General features: G+C 45.5%; 1 protein-coding gene across 1 annotated transcript in view; it reads right to left on the bottom strand.

The window, feature by feature from the left end:
- The window catches only part of ATP9B (ATPase phospholipid transporting 9B (putative)), a 706,895-nt gene that overhangs the window by 270,543 nt on the left and 418,081 nt on the right, over positions 1-18,271 (bottom strand).

Genomic DNA, 18,271 nt, shown 5'->3' with positions numbered 1-18,271 from the left:
AAAGGGCGGTAGATACATACACTGCCCCTCCTGGAGAGGGCAGCTGAAACAAAAACAATGATGCAATTCAAAAGGGTATGAGATAAAAATAAGGTTCCATTAATGGCAATAAAACAGAAACAAAGCATTGGGGTACCTTGCATGGAGCAGCACTTTAGCTCAAAACAGAAATGGAATAGCTCTCATGCACTTCCAAGAAGTTAAGGGATGACCTGAATGGAGCAGGAGTTACAACCTTAACCACCTATCTAGACAAACTAGATGGGCCACTGTCATCTTTATCATCATCTATCATGTTATTATCTTTACCAAAGAAGTTAAACAATTACAACGTCCCTGCCTCCCAAATACTTAGAATTGTAAGCTTTTTGTACAAGGGTGTTTACTGATTTGTTCAAAGGCACACTGATAGTGATGGGCAGGGAAAATAAGTGTATAGTGCTTTGCAAAAGAGTCTTCTCAGCTGGCACACTTTTCAAATTCAGCTGTCTAAAAAATTCACAATGCACTGAAGTAGAACTTGTTTAAATGATCTGCACTGCATAAACTATACTTTCAAGAATTATAGAAATAATAAAGAAGAATTAAAAATAAGAAACCAAAAGTATTGATTGAACAAGTCTTCACATCCCTTAGATAGAGGAAAGCAATTCATGGTTATAAACTGATGTTAAAAACTAAAAAGAGACATTATTATTCTAAAATTATAGGATGTTCTACCCACAATGTTAAAATCTTATTCCAATTATTGAATTCATTTTTAGATGTACAAAAAGTACACGCTCATATTAATGGTCAAGTACCGTTGGTTTCCCAATTGACAGCGTTTAAATTATGCATATTACTACTACTAATAATTATTTCTATAGCACTATTTGACAATTCATAGCACTGTACACATTATATGCAAGTAGTTTCTCTGTCCCTAGTGGGCTTACAATCTAAGGGCCCTGTTTACTAAGCTGCACTGTAGGCATGCAAACTTTTAGCGCTAACACTAGAGACACCCATATATATTTAATGAGTATCAGTGTGCGCTAAAAACTTTGCATGCCTACAACAGGGCCCTAAGTTTTAGTACCTGGGGCAATGGAGGGTTAAGTGACTAGATATCAATTTAAAGATTTAAAAAATGATATTTACAAAGGCTTGGAATCATCTGTGCTAACTTTATCAGCTAATTCAGTTAGTCCAGTGGAAAAAATTTGGTCTGATTTTAATATCCCATCTTGGAAAGTATACAATAGTTTGTTTCTAAAATATAGTTGTTCTTATAGTTACCTGTTTGTTCTCCAAATATTATAAAATCAGCCCCTTTGAATTTTAAGCTTAAGTTGTTTGAATGGATTTATATGTAATTGAATTTGGGTATTTCCCTGTAGAGTTAGGAGAGATCATAATTACACCTATTTCCAGATAAGAATTTATCTAATTAAGTGATATCTAATTACAGATCAGTGGCATCTATACCACTATTTGCCAAGCTGATGGAGGGTTTGATTATCTATCAACTCACAGAAATCTTGGAACATCATGATATTTTACACTCTTCTCAATCTGGATTCCATTTGATGTATAGTACTGAGACAGTTGTGTGTTCTTTGATTAATAACACCCATTCTTCCTTAAGTGAAAGGAAACAGGCACTTCTGCTTCAATTTGATCTTTCTTGTGCCTTTGATCTTGTGGACCATGATATTATGTTGATGACACTTGCGGATAGAAGAATAATTGGTAAGGTTCTAAGTTGTTTCATGGGTTTTTAACGCAGATTGTATAAAGTAAATATGTATAATAGTTTTTCTGAGAATTGGAAAATTTCTTGTGGGGTTCCTCAAGGATCCCCTTTATCTCAGACTCTTTTTAATGTATTTTTTGTATATACTAGGGTTTGACTTTGAGAAATATGGATATGCATCTTATATTTATCTATATGATATTTCAATTCTAATTCCTATTAGTAGTTGGTCCGAATCAGAGATATTGAATGTACAAGCAGGACTGAATCTCATAGATGTCTGGATGTCAAAACACAGACCGAAGTTAAATTCAGATAAAGCGAAGATACTTACCTGTAGCAGGTATTCTCAGAGGACAGCAGGCTGATTGTTCTCACATGTGGGTCGACGTCCGCATCAGCCCAGGAACTGGCATTTTGCAAGCAAAATACAAAAAAGATTTTGCCAGAGTCTTCTGGCGTGCGTGCACCGCCCATGTGCGGACTGATTTCCCGTCCGCCGTGCAAGCGCGTCTCCTCAATTTTTTTTTTTTCCGCAGTGAGGTGCCACAGATTTCTCCTGTGCTCCTTGATTTGGCCCTGGACCAAGAGTCTTCGTTTTTTCATCTGCCTTTTTCGTTTTGTTAAAAAAGAGTTCCTTCCTTTATTTTTTTGGTTTTAGTCTATTTCCCCCTAAATTTAAGTTTTATTTCTTTTTCGACGCAGCTGGCCTTTAGGTCACGCGGTCGGGTTTCTCCCCTTTTTGTGCACTATTCTTTTTGCCACAATCGCGTCATTTGATTTCACCAAAACAGTTTTCACTTCCATGTCTCCTCAGTTAAATCAAAAAGCATATAAATAAACAAATAACTCCAAAGGGGAGGTGGGCGGATTTGTGAGAACAATCAGCCTGCTGTCCTTGGAGAATACCTGCTACAGATAAGTATCTTCACTTTCTCCGAGGACGAGCAGGCTGCTTGTTCTTACAAGTGGGGTATCCTTAGCATCCAAGCTCACTCCAAACAATGAACAGTGGTCAATTGGGCCTCGCAACGGCGAGGACGTAATAAAGATTGACCTTAAACTAAAAACAACTAACTGAGAGTGCAGCCTGGAACAGAACAGAAAGGGCCTAGGGGGTGGAGTTGAATTCTAAACCCCGAACAGATACTGCAGCACTGAAAGGCCAAACTGACTGTCGTGTCAGGTATCCTGCTGAAGGCAGTAGTGAGATGTGAATGTGTGGACTGATGACCACGTTGCAGCCTTGCAAATTTCTTCAATGGATGCTGACTTTAAGTGAGCCACCGACGCAGCTATGGCTCTAACATTATGAGATGCGACATGGCCCTCCAGAGTCAGCCCAGCTTGGGCATAAGTGAAGGAAATGCAATCTGCTAGCCAATTTGAGATTGTGTGTTTTCCAATGGCGACTCTCCTCCTGTTGGGATCAAAAGAAACAAACAACTGGGATCCACATACAAGGCCAATGCTCTCTTGCAGTCCAAGGTGTGCAAGCTGCTTTCGCCAGGGTGGGCATGAGGATGGGGAAAAAATGTTGGCAAGACAATTGACTGGTTCAGATGGAACTCCGATACCACCTTCGGCAGAAACTTAGGGTGCGTGTGGAGGACTACTGTTGTGATGAAACTTAGTATAAGGTGCATCCACTACTAAGGCCTGAAGCTCACTGACCCTATGAGCTGAAGTAACAGATGGAAGGAATTCAGTGGCTCAAAGGGAGCTTTCATCAGCTGGGTGAGAACGACGTTGAGATCCCATGACACTGGTGGAGGTTTGACAGGGGCTTTGACAAAGGCAAACCTCTCATGAAGCGAACAACTAAAGGCTGTTCAGAGATAGGCTTACCCTCTACAAGCCAATAAGCACTAATTGCACTGAGGTGAACACTTACGGAGTTGGTCTTGAGACCAGACTCTGACAAGTGTAGAAGGTTTTCAAATGGAGGTTTGCCGTCTGGTGTGACAGTAAGGCCCTAGATCCTCTATCTTGTCCTACACAGACCCTGCTTGAACGAGTAAAACCTCTTTGTGGAATCTTTCCTGGAAGCAAGCAAGACCCTGGAGACACCCTCTGAAAGACCTAAGGAGGCAAATTCTAAGCTCTCAACATCCAGGCCGTGAGAGCCAGAGACTGGAGGCTGAGATGTAGAAGTGACCCCTTGTTCTGGGTGATGAGGGTTGGAAAACACACCAATCGCCACAGTTCTTCATCTGGCGCGGCCAGAAGGGTGCAATCAGGATCATGGTTCCATGGTCTTGCTTGAGTTTCAGCAAAGTCTTCCCTACTAGAGGTATGGGAGAATATGCCTACAAAAGGCTTGTTCCCCAATGAAGGAGAAAGGCATCTGACACTAGTCTGTCGTGGGCCTGAAGCCTGGAACAAAACTGAGGGACCTTGTGATTGAGTTGAGTGGCAAAAAGATCCACTGAGGGGGTGCCCCACGCTTGGAAGATCTTGCAGGCAACGCCCATATTCAGCGACCACTCGTGAGATTGCGTTACCCTGCTCAGACTGTCGGCCAGACTGTTGCTTACACCTGCCAGATAAGTAGCCTGGAGAGACATGCCGTGATGGCGTGCCCAAAGCCACATCTGAACAGCTTACTGACACTGAGGGCAAGATCCGGTGCCCCCGTTTGTTGGTGTAATACATCTCAACCTGATTATCTGTTTGAATCAAGATTATTTGGTTGGACAGCCGATCTCTGAAAGCCTTTAGACTGTTCAAGATCGCTTGCAATTCCAAGAGGTTGACCTGAAGACCCATTTCCTGGTAGGACCAGGCTCCTTGAGTGTGAAGCCCATCTACATGAGCTCCCCAGCCTAGGAGGGATGCATCTGTCATCAGCATTTTTTGTGGCTGAGGAATTTGGAATGGTTATCCCATGGTCGGATTGGATCGGATTGTCCACCACTGAAGAGAATTTCCTCCAGATCCCCCGCAGCTTGATACCACTGGGAAGCTAGGGTCCATGGAGCTGATCTCATGTGTAGATGTGCCATGGGTGTTACATGAACTGTGGAGGCCATATGCCCCAGAAGCCTCAACATCTGCCGAGCCGTGATCTGCTGAGACGCTCGAACTATGGACACCAGGGACAGAAGGTTGTCTGCCCTTGCCTTGGGGAGATAAGCTCCAATGAATTCCAATTTTTGGACTGGGTTGAGATGGGACTTGGAGTAATTTACTATGAACCCCAGTAGCTCTAGCACCTGAATAGTCATTTGCATGGACTCCAGAGCACCTTCCTCCAAGGTGCTCTTCACCAGCCAATCGTCGAGATAAGGAAATACATGCACTCCCAGTCATCACTGATGATACGTTGAAATCTTCTGCTCATTGTGCTGCTGCGGCTAAGAAAGCAAATAGAATGTTAGGTATTATTAGGAAAGGGATGGAAAACAAAAATGAGGATATTATAATGCCACTGTATCGGTCCATGGTGCGACCACACATAGACCATTGTGTTCAATTCTGGTCGCCGCACCTCAAAAAAGATATAGTGGAATTGGAAAAGGTGAAGAAGGGCGACAAAGATGATTAAGGGGATGGGACGACTTTCCTATGAGGAAAGGCTAAAGAGGCTGGGGCTCTTCAGCTTGGAGAAAAGGCGGCCGAGGGGTGTTATGATAGAGGTATATAAAATAATGAGTGGGGGAGTCATGTGATGCGTTGAGAGAGTAAGACGTGTGTCTTTGCTCTCCGGGGCCCCCACGCCTGATTTAGCCATATAAACCGCAGAAAACGGCTGACCAGCGAACTAATATATTAGCAGAAGCAGTACAACCAATGGATAAGTTCGTAGAAACAGCAACTAAATCAATGCCACCACACAACGCTAAAAAGGAGAAGGATAAGGCAAAGACGGCGGATACCACCGAGGAGAAGGCCTCGCAGCGAAGCGAGCAGAACTTCACTCCCGCGCAGCTGGCGCAACTGACCGCCGCGGTAACGCAAGCATTGGAGCCGCGTTTGGAAAAAATCTCAGCACAGCTAGAACAATATGAATCGCGCCTGACAGATGTAACACAACGGGCTGGGGAGCTAGAGAGGCGGGTGTCGGAGATCGAGGATGCGCTTTCCCCAGTGCATGGTCGGCTTCAGAACACGCAGTCCACGGTCGAAGCGCTGCAACAGAAAGTGGATGATTTAGAAAACAGGGCCAGAAGGAGCAACTTACGCCTAATCGGCATTCCAGAATCGGTGAGTGACTCGGTGCTGGCCACGGTGATAGAAAAGTGGCTGAATGCCGAATTTGCGCTGTCCGACCATGCAGGAGCACTGTGCTTAGAACGAATACACCGAGTGGGCCGCATCCAAGATGGCCGCCAGAGCCCGCGTGCAGTCATACTGAAAGTACATAACTACCTGCACAAGATGGAGATTTTGCGAGGCTACCGATTAAAACGGGACGATACAAAGTTTGAGGGGAAGACAATAAGAATCTTTCAGGACTTTTCAGTATCTTTACAGGACCGTCGAAAGAAATTCACCCCCCTGTGCAGACGACTACAGGATTTGCAGATCAAGTTCATGCTGATTTACCCAGCAATTTTAAAAATCCGACAAGATGGCAAATGGAGGTCCTATGACTCAGAGGTAGCTGCCAAAGAGTACATAACAGCCCTGGAACAGAGGGAACAACAACAGGCGGCAGAGCAGACTGGAAATAAGGACGATTCTAAGACCCAAAGCGGGTGAGAACTATAAAATGGTTGTTCTGTATTGCATACAGTAAAGAGCTGGTTCATAACACAAAGTGGTGGATCGGGTGGGGGGGCCTCGGGCATGGCAGGGGCTCCCACATAATTTGTTGTCTAGGGCATGTTTGGGAGTGTAGAGATTAACAGGGGGGGAGGGGAGTTAGGGAAGGGTGGGGAAGGGAGGGGGGGATTAGCAAAAGGCAAAAGAAGTATCCTCAGGTATGGTAAAATGGAGAGGGAACCTACACAAAGAAGCCCAGGGTGGCGGAAGTGGAAGAAAGCAAGCTGGAGGGAGACATTCACGTTGATGCAACAGGGGAGAGAGATGTCTTCGGGGCTAGGCTGGGAGCCTGGGAGACAAAGGCCTCAGAGGTATTTAACAGTGCAAGTTCCAAGACACCAAGGGGAAGGTGGTTAAAACACGTTTGATCTCTTGGAATGTAGGCGGCATCACGTCCCCAATTAAGAGAACCAAAATCCTATCAGCCCTAAAACGTCATGGGGTAGGCATTGCCTGCTTGCAGGAAACGAGGCTATCTAAAGAGGAAAACGATAAGCTAAAAAGAGGATGGGTGGGGGAGGTATTCTATTCCCCAGCAACAGGCAGGAGAGGTGGGACAGCAATTCTGCTGCACAAATCACTGATGGGCGCGGCGAAAATGCTGTTCAAAGATGGGGAAGGGAGATATGTTGGAATTCAGCTCAATCTACAAGGAAAAGAGATGCTGCTGGTATCAGCTTACGGCCCTAACACCTCAGCTACACACTTTTACGCTCAGCTGTTGACCCTTTGCCACACACATGCATCCCTCCCAATAGTAATTGCTGGAGATATGAATCAAGTGATAGACCCAGTGTTAGACAGGTCAAGGCAGGCGCGCCCTGACACTCTATCGGAGGTGTCCCTCCTGGACTCCTTTTGTCAGAAGGTGGGCCTGCTTGACCCCTGGAGGATATTACATGGAGATGAAAGAGATTACACGCACATCTCCAGGGCACATCATTCCCAGTCTCGCTTGGACTATATATTGACCTCCCCTGATATATTTCAGAAAATAACGGGAGCGGTCATAGGGCCTGAAGAGATATCGGACCGCTCCATTATATGGGTGGATTTAGAGATTGCAACTTATTTTCAGCAATCCCCTGGGTGGAGGTTCCCTGCATATCTGTACCCCTCAAAAGCATTCACAGAGCACATGCACAAGAAATGGGAGGAGTACCAAACACATAATCAGGCACACGTGGATGACCCTATTCTGTTCTGGTCTGCTGCTAAAGCAGTACTCAGAGGAGAGATTATAGCATACGTAAGCAGACGGAACAGGCAAATAACGCAGGGTATAGTGGAGCTGGAACGGAAGATCCGGGTTATAAGGCGGCAGTATGGTAGACACCCCACGCAGCAAAATTATGAACTCCTTACATCCACTAGAGCGGCGCTGAACAGCCTACTTCAGGAACGCACGACACGATCCCTGCTATTCAGGAAGTACAGGTTGCATAAATTTGGAGATAAGGCGGGAGGGATGCTAGCGAGGCTGGTGAAAGGCACAAGGAAGTCCCATTATATTGCTGCGATAGGCAGGCATTCGGGGGAGATTACCAACAATCCAGACGAGATAGCGCAGGTATTTCAACAGCATTTTGCTAATCTCTACAAAGGAGAGGAGGGTGAGAGAGACGTCAGGAAGGCTACAGCAGAGTACCTAGCCTCAGTTAACATGGGGAAGATACATCCAGAGCAACTAGACCCCCTCAATAAACCGATAGAGGCAAAAGAGCTTCAGAAAGCTATAGGCGCATTGAAGATGCACTCTGCACCGGGACCTGATGGTCTCTCCGGTGAGTTTTACAAGATGTTGAAACTGCAGATCTTGGGACCCCTATTAGAATACCTTAATGAAGTAATAGAGAAAGGCCGATTCCCACTACATGCCAACACGGCTCTTATCAGTTTAATTCCAAAAAAAAGGAAAAGATTTACTGCAACCCAGTTCCTACAGACCAATTTCACTGATTAACGTGGAGGCAAAATTGCTGTCTCGGATCTTAGCGGATAGACTAGCACCATTGCTGCCACAGCTAGTGAAGGAAGATCAGGCCGGATTTGTTCAAGGGCGTCAATCTGTCCTTAACGTGCGCAAATTCATTCTAGCCACATTAGCAGACCCTGACACAAAATCACAAAGGCTGGCGGTGAGCCTTGACGCTGAACGGGCATTCGACCGGGTACAATGGCACTTTCTGTTTGAAACACTGCAGTGGATAGGTCTTACCGGATGGCTCTTGAAGGCTATCACCACACTATACACGGACCCCCGAGCCATGATATTAGTCAACGGGATAAGAACAGAGGGGTTTGACATTAAGAAAGGGACGCGACAGGGTTGCCCGCTTTCTCCACTGTTATTCTTGTTGTCCTTAGAGCCGTTGCTGAATGAGATCCGGGCACACGAACAAATACAGGGCATTAGGCTCCAACAACACGAGATTAAGGTGTTGGCGTACGCTGATGACCTGTTGTTACTGCTGAATAACCCTCAGACATCTCTAAAGCATCTCCTGCATACAGTGCATAAATATGGCAGACTCTCGGGCTTTAAATTAAATCTGGACAAGTCACTGGCGCTGCCTCTGGATCCGGAGCTGCGGCGGGGTTGGAGGGGCGCATTCCCGCTGCAGAGGGCAGAGGATCAGATTCAGTACTTGGGGGTAGTCATTCCAACAGACATAGGGCAACTGTATGATAAAAATGTGATCCCGGTTCTGAGAGAGACCAGGCGCTTGCTGCATCTTTGGGGTAAATGTCCACTTTCCCTGTCAGGACGCATAGGGCTGGTTAATATGTTGATAGTCCCCAAATGGCTCTACACATTCCAGATGCTTCCCTTATACTTAAGAAAGAAAGAGGAACTGGCACTCAACAAAGCGATTCAGGTATTCCTGTGGAGAGGACAACGGCCTCAGCTCCCTCTGCACATAATACAAAAACCAAGAGGGCACGGGGGGATGGGTCTACTCAACATAAGATACCTGACAGTCGCATGTTCGATGAGGCACATTAGAGACTGGCTCACGGGACAGCAGAAATTCTCAAATACACAAATAGAGCAGACACTCTCTCCCACAGAGCATCTGGGGTGGTGGTTACACGCATCGGGCACGAGAATCACACATAAACTTGGAAATAACCCATTTTTACTGTCAACAAGAGCAGCTTGGAAGTGGCTGTGTAAAAGACATTGGTTTAAATGGACTGCAACGCCCTGCCTGCCTCTGTTCCACAATCCAGATTTCCCAGAAGGTACATCTTCAGTGATATTTGCTCGATGGCGGAGAAAAGGAATACACTACCTGTACCAACTGCTGACAGATGAAGGTAAAGTGCGACCTTTCCAGGATCTGCAAAGAGAATTTAAACTGCCAGGGACAGACCAATTGGCGCACCTGCAGATCCAGCATTATATGACAGAACTGGGATGGATTAACTTGAGTGAAGATGTGCAGGACACGTTGAACACAGCATTGACACTGGGGGCACAGAATACAGTACCCCTGCGGTTTCACCATAGATACCTTCAAGACTCCACGGAGGACATTGATTATCGAGGCAGGGCGCAGAAATGGGCGTCAGACTTGGCAGCAGAGGTTTCGGACGAGGTATTCCAGACCTTTTTGGCCCTTGCTTTAAGGACCTCTGTATACACTCGACATTGGGAATTACAATATAAGTTTGCACTGCGGCTATATATATCACCAGCCAGAGCATCAAAAGCGGGGTTTGGTGGCGCTGGAGCCTGCCCCCGCTGCGACCAGATAAATGCAGGGCTGGGGCACATGTTCTGGTCTTGTCCCCGAGTGGTGAGTTTCTGGTCTCAAATGCTAGATGAAGTCAAACGGTACTGGGGCTGCAGCACAATACAGAGACAACCACTGTTACTTTTTGGCAAATATGAGTGTACAGGGCTCGCCCCGCCAGGACTTAATTCCTTTCTTCATAGAGCGGTCTTGATTGGAAAGAAGATCATTTTGCTGACCTGGAGAGAGAGCGTGGGGCCCTCTTTTGGGGCCTGGAGGACAAACATGATCGAACTATTGAAACTGGAGCGGTGTGGAATTACAGATTTCTCCTCTGCTGAGGGGAAAAAGCTGGTAAAAACCTGGGCGAATTTTTGGGACACATTACAACCAGCAGCACGAAGTAGAATTTTAAATTGAGGAACTGTGTAGGATGATGAGAGGACTTAATACCTGTGGTATTATAAGGTTCATAGGTTCTTAGGAACGGGGAGGGTAGAGGGACGGGCGGAGGGGGGGGGGGGGGGGGGGGGAAGGGGGGTTTGGAAGAGGGAGGGGGTAGTGGGATATGTTGGTAGTTCATCCTGGTTAATAGTGTTAAGATGTTAACTTGAAAAGAACGGAGCAAATATGTACACTGTTTATTTACCTGCTTTAATAAAGATAATTGAAACATAAAATAATGAGTGAAGTGGAAAAGATAGATATGGAGCGTCTGTTTACGCTTTCAAAAAAATACTAGTACAAGGGGGCAAGCGATGAAGCTGGAGTGCAGTAAGTTTAAAATAAGAGAAAAATTTTCTTTACTCAGCGTGTAATTCGACTGTGGAATTCGTTGCCGGAGAATGTGGTTAAGGCAGTTAGCTTTGCAGAGTTTAAGAAAGGTTTGGACGGCTTTCTGAAGGAAAAGGCCATAGAATGTTATTAAAGGAATGTAGGGAAAATTCCATTGTTCCTGGGACAAGCAGTACAAAATGCTTTGCTCCGTGGATCTTGTCGGGTGATTGTGACCTGGATTGGCCACTGTCGGAGACAGGGTGCTGGGCTAGATGGATCTTTGGTCTGTCCCAGTGTGGCGATGCTTATGTCTTATGCTGCCTGACCACCTGACGAAAAGGTTCGGCCTGCTCCGAAGGGAGGGCATCAACCAAGCTGGACAGTTGCCTCACCAAGTTCCGCAAGTGGACGCTCGTGAAGAGCTGGTATGACTGAATTGTTGCGGGGAGCATAGCAGCCTGATACGTCTTCCTCCCAAGAGTGTCCAAAGTCCTAGCTTCTCTGCCTGGGGGCACCAAGAAATAGTCTCTAGTACTCTTGGCTCTCTTGAGGGCGGAGTCCACCACCATGGAATTGTGGGGTAACTGAGACCTCATCAATCCAGGTTCACCATGGATCCGATACTGGGAATCAGCTTTCTTTGGGATCACGGGGCCAGACGGAGGGAACGACCAATTCTGCATTAGGACTTCCTTCAGTACCTTATGTAGAGGAGCCGTCACAGCCTCTCTAGGTGGAGAAGGATAATCCAGGACCTCGAGCATCTCAGCCCTGGACTGATCCCTCAACCTCCATAGGGAAAGGAATAGCCGTAGCCATTTCCCGGACAAAAGAAGTAAAGGACAGACTCTCCGGTGGAGATAGTCTACTTTGTTTGTGCAGCGCTGCGTACTCCTTGTAGCGCTATAGAAATGCTAAATAGTAGTAGTAGTAGTTTCTGGTGGAGGGGAAGGTTCAGAGGGAACCCATAGGACTCATCAAAAGAAAAGTACCTGGGATCTTCCTCTGACTCCCACGAACGTTCCTCTTCAGTATCGGATAAGATCTCCCTCAGGGCACTCCGACACTGAGCCCGCCTCGATGCCAAGGACCAACGTCCTCTATGGTGATGTCGAGAGGCCAACGCCTGCCTGGACTGCGGCAAAACTTCCTCCACCGACGTCGAAGGGGAGTCGACCTGGGTGGCAGCCGACACCGATGCCGCAAGTGGTACAGAGGCCAGGGACCTCACCACAGGTAAAGGGCCAGGCGCTGCTGCAGCAGATGGTATGGAAGGCGCAAGCACCCCAACACCGAAGCAGACTGGTACAGCAATCCTTCCAGAAGCTCTGGAAGCAAGGCCCAGATGCGCTCCTTGAGAGCCGCTATCGGAGAAGCCTGCAGGGTCGGTGGAACAACCGGTGGCAGAATCTGCCGAGGTTTGAGACCAGGTACTGGGCTGCCAGGAGACCGACGCATCAGCACCTCCTGTATAGAGGGGGAAGCGGTCCTCTCGGCGCCGACGTTTCTCTGGTGCAGAGTCCCTCAAAACCCCCGGAGCTCCCGGCACCGTGTGTCGAAGGAGAACGATGATAGTGCTTCTTCACCTTCGCTTGACGCCTGTTGACACTCATCGGTACCAATGAGGACGTGGAATCCTCACATCTCCTTGGGGCCGGGTCCGATGAATGTCGGTCCTGGGGGGCCTGCACAACAGCAGGCTTCGAGGCTTGGAGACCCACAACACCTCACTGCTCCCAGCGCAAGTTGGTCTCTCAGCAGCCATTACCTCTCCTCCCGACGTCGATGCTTCCCTCAATGTCAACGCCGCGGACCTCGGTACTGATGTCGATGTCGAAGAACCGGACCGAGCCCCAAAAAGGTTTTCTCGCTGGGCTTCTCGAGACAATTTGAGTCTGTTTCTTCATACGAAGACACAGACTACAAGCGGCTGGGCTATGGTCGGGCCCAAGGCACTGGATTCACCACGAGTGTGTATCGATACCTGAGATGGTCCGATTGCACTAAGTACGTTTGAAGCCGCTGGGTGTGTTCGATGACATAGAAGTGAAAACTGCTTCAGCGAAATCAAATGACGCGATTGTGCCAAAAAGAATAGGGCACAAAAAGGGGAGAAACCCGACTGCCCGACTTAAAATTAGGGGAAAAAAGACTAAAACCAAAAAATAAAGAAACTCTTTTTTTTTTTTTTTTTTTTTTTTAAACAAAACAAAGAAGGCAGACAAAAACATGAAGACTCTTGGTCCAGGGCCAAAGCGAGGAGCACAGGAGAAATCTGTGCCACCTCACTGCGGAAAAAAAGAAACTGAGGAGACGCACTCACTCGACGGGCAGGAAATCAGCCTGCGCATACACGGTGTGCGCTGCACACGTGCCAGAAGACTCTAGCAAAACGTTTTTTTTTTGTGTTTTGCTTCCAAAATGCAGGTTCCTGGGCCAATGCGAATGTCGACTCACATGTGAGAACAAGCAGCCTGCTTGTCCTCGGAGAAAACAAAATTTATATGTTTGGGAAATTCATGAAATTTAATAACTTCAGCAATGACTATGGACCAGAAAAAGTATGAATTGTCATCTTGTATTAAAATTTTAGTGATCCATTTAGATAATACATTAACATTAAACACCCAAATACATTGTTTAATTAGGAAAACATTTTTACTGTTTAGGAAATTAAGACAATTACATAAATACTTTTGGGAGGATCAGTTTAAAATAATGTTGCAGTCAATTATTTTGAGTCAACTGGACTATTGTATCATCATATGAGATGTTCAAAACAACTTTTAAAAAGGCTTCAAACTATTTTAAACATGGCACTCTGTTTATAATTTTTTCATTGAAGAAATTTGATAGTTTGTCTCAGTACTACATTAAGTTGCACTGGCTACTGATTGATGCCAAAATTTTGTTTAAATTGTTTTTTTTCTGTATAAGAACTTATATGCTGGTTCCATCTTATTTTCATGGACATTTTAAGTTAGCAATAAGTATTAGGGACTCTAGGAAAGGGTATGATAACTTGTTTTCTTTACCCTCTCCCAGACATATAAAAAGATTGAAAATGTTTTAATATTTGCCATCTTTTTAAGCAGCTAGGTTCAGAAAAGAATTTTCAAATATAATCAGATTATCTGGTTCTTACATAGAATTCAGACGTAATATTAAAACATTTTTCTTTAGGAAATATGCACTGAATACGGTATAGGGTTAATTACAGAGGTGAAGATTAGGATATATCTTTTATTTTGTAATTACTTTCATTGTTAAGCAGAAAGTGAGGTAGGAAATATTTTTTACAGTTATTATTATTACTGTAATTCCTGGGTACTGACCAATATCTTATTCTGTAAACCACTCTGAACTGGAAGGCTAGTGCAGGTAATAAGTTTTTGTTATTATTATTATAGTTGGTGGAAGCCCTTTTTGCAGCAATACATAATAGCCCTGAGTCATTTAGGATAAGTGACTCCTAACTTTACACAGCAGGATGATATATTGTTTACCCATTCTTCTGCACAGATTAGCTCAAACATAAGGGATTGTCTGCAGACTGCACACCAAGTCTTCACATAAATTTCTATTGGATTCAAGTCTGAGCATTCTAGCCTACTGGGGAACATTTATTTTCTTCCTGCTGAGCCACTCTATTGTTGATTTTACTTTGGTTCTTGATGGTTCACATCGCTGCCCGAGAATGAAAGTCGAATCTTCTACTCAGTCCCAGTTTGTGGAGTAATCTACAGTCAAAATTGTCCCCGTCTCAGCCACAGACCGCAACAGATCTTGTAAAATATTCTCAGTTTCACAGTGACCTTCCTTAACCCATGGTTACTGACTTAATTGCATGCCTGAAATAATATTGAGCAATCCTGGAGAAGATGGACAAGAAGGGTATAAAAATATTGCTTGAAGCTCCAGATCTCTCTATATAAAAGGCAAGACCAACGTTCTATGAAGCCTCCAGCCGGAAGTGTGGGGCGAGATATCCGGTTTCCCTATGAGTGTCTGCCCCGCCCTCTCTGTAACACAGTCAGTGAAGGAAAACAGCAGAGCACGAAATCAAATCGCTGGCTCTGTAACAGTGAAGGACTCAGAGGTGGGAGGGGAGAGAGGCCAGAGGGCAGGGACACACACACTCCCACATGCACACAGAAGAAAACATTGCTAGCCCCCGTTTCATTTCATCAGAAACGGGGCTTTTTTTTACTAGTAATTAAATAGAGCAATCATTTTGGCTGTGACCAGGTTTCTCAAGTGAGGTGGGAGTACAAGTGAGCTTCCTAGTTCCTACATAGCACTGGAAGCAGTTTGAACTGAACAATATTCCAGTGGTGCACAGGGACAACTCTGGTCAGGCTGCATTTGAACACCCATCAGTGCAGAACAGAACATAAAGTGTGAGATAAGTGGCTGGGTATGCTTGTTCAACTGAACCTCCAAATCTCATCAAGGCTCTCTTATTTCCAGGCAAGCACAGACTATAAGAGGTACGATGGTAGCCATATAGTCCAAGATTTGTAAGTAGGCTTTAACTGTGACAGTAGGAAAGCCTTAATATTTTGAATGTGAAGAACTGAGGTCTATAATACGTCCACTGGCTTCCTTGAACTGTGTCTAAAATAGCTCCAGCAAAAAAATCTGGTTCATAAACTGACGGGTTGACTTTTCAAAGCTGATGATTAATCTTGGGTTCTGAAGACCAACTGATTTGTATCTGATGGCTAGAATTAGGAAGCTACCAGAAGTCAGTTAACCTGTGTAAATGTGCAGATACCATTGAAAGACATTTGGTACAAAAACACTGTTAGGCAGTGTCTCCGTGGTGCCAAACTCTTTGTTTTATCATTAACTAGTAAAAAAGGCCCGTTTCTGTTTTAAAGGAAACGGGCACTAGCAAGGTTTTCCTGGGAGTGTGTATGTTTGAGAGAGAGTGTGTGTGAGAGTGACTGTGAGAGAGAGAGTGAATGTGTGAGTGTGTGTGTATGTGTGTGAGACACAGAGAAAGTGAGACTGTGTGCGAGTGTGTGTGTGAGAATGAGAGTATGTGCCAGGGTCCCCCCTCCCTCCCAGTTGCAGGGTCGCCCCCCCGGGTCTGTCTCGCAGTTGCAGGGGTTTCCCCCCCTTCCCCTTTCCCCCCCTCCCCAGTTGCAGGGTCCCCCTCCCTCCCTCCCAGTTGCAGGGTGTGTTTGTCTCCCCCCTCCTTTTGTCCTGCAAATTTTAAGGCATTGTCTATCCAGTTGAAAGAGCTTTAGACTTGTTTCAGATGGAACAACATTTTAAAAACGACAATGTGAAGCAGCTGCAAGTTTTTGCTTGTTTTTCAGTGTATACCAATGACGGCTGTGTAGGGGAGTGGAAACAGAGATTAACCAATGTGCTTCATTGCTTACCTAGACTTGCTTTGCTCACTTCCACTCCTGTCTATTGAACTTGCTGCAGCATCGCATAGGTTTGCTACCTTTGTTTTGAGTGAACGGGGATGACGGCTGCGCTGGAGTAGGACCCGCTGCTCTTTGCCTCCACCATCTGGCGAGTCGCCAGTTGACCCCGACCCCCCGTCCTGAGCCCTCACCCGCCTCCTGCAGATTCGAGACTCGCTGCAGGCGCTAGCTCGCCGTGTCGCCGCCCTCCCTCTTCGTCCTCTCCGATTGAGGGCAGTTAGTGTGCACGGGTGTTTCGGGAGGTTTGCAGGCAGTATGCAGAGATTCCTAGGCAGGGGGAGGAGTCCCCCTGCCTGGGTCGCTGTTTGCTGCTGGCTGGCTGGGTCGCAGTTTTCCTGTGTGGCGGTTTGTTGCTGGGCGTCGTGCTGGACTCGGACGCGCAGCCAATCAGTGGCACTTCATTCATGACGTCACTTTTATCTACTCCATTGGAAGTAGACCACCTCTGGCTGGAAGCCACGGTTCCAGGCAGCCTCAGAACGTTGGAGGTGAAAATTATTATATAGGATGATTCTGAAGGTGCCCAAGGGATATTCAAATTTGGGTTTATGACAAAGGATGTAAAGACTTATGCAATTTCTCTTATTCCTAATTGTTTTCTTAATTACTTTCTGAACATTTCTATATTTGCATTCTCATTGAAAGTGCAACATATGTTGTACAGATTGGTGAAAAAACTCCCACTTTAACACATTTTGAATTGCATTTTAGAAAGTACAAGTGTTAAGACTTTTGCAAACACAATTTTATGTTTCATACAACCTAATTACTCTGATCTTAGTTACAATTATAACCATCCTGTGGCATGGAAGTGGCTTTAAAAGTTTGTGATGTTACAGGCAAAAAAGGATTATGGAAAGTACCATCAGCTAGTATACACATTTATGAAGTAAAAGAAGCATAGCTAAAGCACTATTAAAATACTAATTGCACTCTCTAAATATTGAGGTGTTCAACAGTCAGGCATCAGTAGCTTTTCAAATGTATATTATGCCAATGAAACCATCATTATTAAATGAAATATTTGATTTAATAAAGTAGAATTTTCATTCAAATACTTTGTTAATTCAGTTTTAAAATTGTTTTCCAACATTTTTATAAGATACTAGTAAAAAAGGCCCGTTTTTGACACAAATGAAATGGGCTCTAGCAAGGTTTTCTTTGGCTCCCCTGCAGCCACGCATGTCCAGCGACCCTCCTCTCCCCCTGCGCCCACTGCAGCCACCCATGTCCAGTGAACCTCCTCTCTCCCCTGCCCCCCTCCTGCCACCCATTTCCAGCGACCCTCCTCTCTCCCCTGCCCCCCCCCCTCCAGCCACCCATGTCCAGCGACCCTCCTCTGGACATGGTTCAGCTGTGAGGCATGTTTTTTGTTTTTCCTGGGTTCTGAAGTTGACATCATAATGGCTACGGTGATGTCAGCCTGATCTACGGAGCCTAGCAGACCAACTCGGAAGGAGCCACGGTCCCAGGCAGCAGGACAGAACGTTGGAGGTGAGAATTATTATATAGGATCCCACAACTTCTGTACATAAAGCAATATTTAAGGTACCTTGTGATATACTAGGAGAACAGCACATTTTTATAAATACATTTATGTCAGTAAAAGGATTAGATATCCTGATTACTCCAGGAAGATGAACAGTACATAAAAAAAAGTATTGTTTTCTGCAGTTGATCCTTCAAGAGCCAGCAGATTTGCTGGCACCAACTTCTACACCTTTCTGATAAGATCAATTTTCTTCTTAGTGAGAGCAGAGTATAAATTTCATTCAAGCAACATTCAGACATCTCTTGTTTTCCTT

This window comes from Microcaecilia unicolor, chromosome 1 (genome assembly GCF_901765095.1).
Source record: "Microcaecilia unicolor chromosome 1, aMicUni1.1, whole genome shotgun sequence".
NCBI lineage: Eukaryota > Metazoa > Chordata > Amphibia > Gymnophiona > Siphonopidae > Microcaecilia > Microcaecilia unicolor.
The sequence above is the reverse complement of the archived record's forward strand: the minus strand, read 5'-3'. Positions and strand labels throughout refer to the sequence as shown.